At 40.7% G+C, this 2,370-nt stretch overlaps 1 non-coding gene across 1 annotated transcript; it reads left to right on the top strand.

Annotated features, from left to right (window-relative positions):
* Positions 1 to 536: 536 nt before the first annotated feature.
* Trnat-ugu lies at positions 537 to 610 on the top strand. Its single transcript has one exon. It is a non-coding gene; the product is annotated as a tRNA-Thr (tRNA).
* The last annotated feature ends 1,760 nt before the right edge of the window (positions 611 to 2,370 follow it).

Below are 2,370 nucleotides of genomic sequence, written 5' to 3'. Positions count from 1 at the left end.
CAACATCTTTTTAAGAAAAGCAGTACGGTACGCACTGTACGAGTTCCTACGTGCTTCGCTAAGGTCTCATCTAGGTGAACTGTCATTCCTTAGCGATATTATTGCTGATTTCAATACTTGTAATCGGACACGTGCCTTAATTCAGTTTGTGTGCCGGCACAGCGTTCGCAAAAGTTGCAGATTTCACTCGGATCAGGCAAATTTAGTGTGTCCTCCAAATGCTCGACTCTAACGCGATATCTTTGTTTCCAAGTATACTTATATGGATATGGTGTCTGTTCTTTCGGGCATGTCCGAAAGAACTGATGCCATGTCCATGTAAGTATATAGTTCCGTCATTACCGACGATGACCTTCTTCTGTGAGGTTGCACACATATTCCCCGAACTCTTACGGGACTTGGTAAGGATGTCTTCCACGAGTAATGAGTATATTGGAATGGGACACTACAAATGTAGTGTGTGGACATACAAAGTGAGAATGTTGGTCTCGCGGGAGGCGTGCGCGAGTAGTCCCTGCAGTCACACTATCCTTGGTGCCCTGGTGGCTCAGATGGATAGAGCGTCTGCCATGTAAGCAGGAGATCCCGGGTTCGAGTCCCGGTCTGGGCACACAGTTTCACCTGTCCTCGTTGATATATATCAACGCCCGTCAGCAACTGAAGGTATTAATACAATTCTGTTTCCAAGTAGTTTCCTGTTTTTCTTTCACTAAGATGCTTACATTAGTATGTAGGATATATTAATTCACGAACCAGCTGCTGCATTTTTTGGGTACTATTTTTCACTATTGCTCCAATCCAGTTATACACAAATTAAAATTTAAAATTACATTACATACCTTGAAATGTTCAGCAAAGAATTCCGCAACTTCTGCAGAAATATTATACACAATCACAGAATCTCGTTTTATAACCCTCTAAGACAAAAATAAAAATAAAATATTTGAAACTTATCACACATGTTGTTGGAGAGAGAGAGAGATAATATTCGTGTGCCATGAGAGGAGTGTGGAAAACGTGTTTTGTTGGACAAACGCCACGACTGCAAGTGGAAGACACAGAAAAACTCAAACCTACTGTATTCACTAATGGAACTATAACACGGATGTTGTAAGCCGTTAGTGCCTGCCATACGTGTGTACCGGACCAGGACTCGAATTTGCCATTTGTGGGCAGTGCGCTCCCAATTACCGTGTGTCATCCGAGCACACCTGACGGACCGGCTCCAAGTTTCAACTTGTTACGGGCTTCGCAGTATCTGCGAATGGCACTGAACCAGGTTTGAGTGCTGTTACGCACTGTTGGCCTACAATTCACTACAGCTTTGTTAGAACGGTTTGCACAGACTCAGAGAGGAGTTCTATAATTGGCAATGCTAAGTTTTTGATCATTTTGTGAAGTCTTCCTTTTGGTATTTTCCTCTCAATGCTAGTTTTCTCATTCGAGTTAATTTGTTAATATTTCTTGTCCTGGGTACGAAAGTGTGCAAAAATTAAACAGAGAGTGTGGAATACACTACTGAACACTTCATGATATATAATTTGGTGGCTAGAAAAATTAAGAAAATTCATTATTTATTTAGTTTCTTATGTAGTTTGAGTGAGCTGATGGAATAATAGCCATCAGTGAAGATTTGTATAGGGGACAGTCAAATGAAAACGGAACAGATGGGAAAAAGAAAGCACTCTGTAAATTAATTTCACGGTAATCACCATAACTGCTAATACATTATTCTTTTGTGCGATATGATGAATGGCTTCATGGAAAAATGTTTGCGTTTGCCTACGGAACTGTGATTTAACTCAGGCGTGCACCGTTTCATTCGAGGCAAATCTTCATGGCGCCAAGCATTGCAAATCCAATGAGGAGAGATGGGTACTGCACGGACGATGTATAAGGGCTCCCAGCAAAACTTCTGCAGTGTTGTCGAAATAAACCACCAGTAAAATTCCCGCCCACATGTTTTCAAAGTTGTTTTCAGTACGCTGCGGAAGTTTCACTGGGAAGCCGTTACAGGTCCTCCATACAGACTCTTCCTCTCCTTAACGACTTCCATGCTTTTGGAGTTCTGAAGGAATACAATCGTAGTTCGTCAATTTGCTTCGAATGAAGAAGCGCACGCCCGAGTGCAATCATGGTTTCGTAAGCAACTGAATTTTTCCATGATGGTGTTGTCTGTCTTTTCTTGTAGTGAGATAAGTGAGTTAACAGTTTTGGCAGTTGCTTTTGAACTAATATAAAGATTTCACTTGCTTTTTTCCGTCTGCTTCGTTTCCATTTAAATGTCCCTTCTATCATAAGCTTCTATCATAAGTTTATAAGATAAGAAGTTTGTTTAAGAAGTTAATTATGAATTTTATTATTAAGAAG

This window comes from Schistocerca americana, chromosome 5 (genome assembly GCF_021461395.2).
Source record: "Schistocerca americana isolate TAMUIC-IGC-003095 chromosome 5, iqSchAmer2.1, whole genome shotgun sequence".
Lineage (NCBI taxonomy): Eukaryota > Metazoa > Arthropoda > Insecta > Orthoptera > Acrididae > Schistocerca > Schistocerca americana.
Note: the sequence above shows the minus strand (reverse complement) of the source record. Positions and strands in the feature narration are given on the sequence as shown.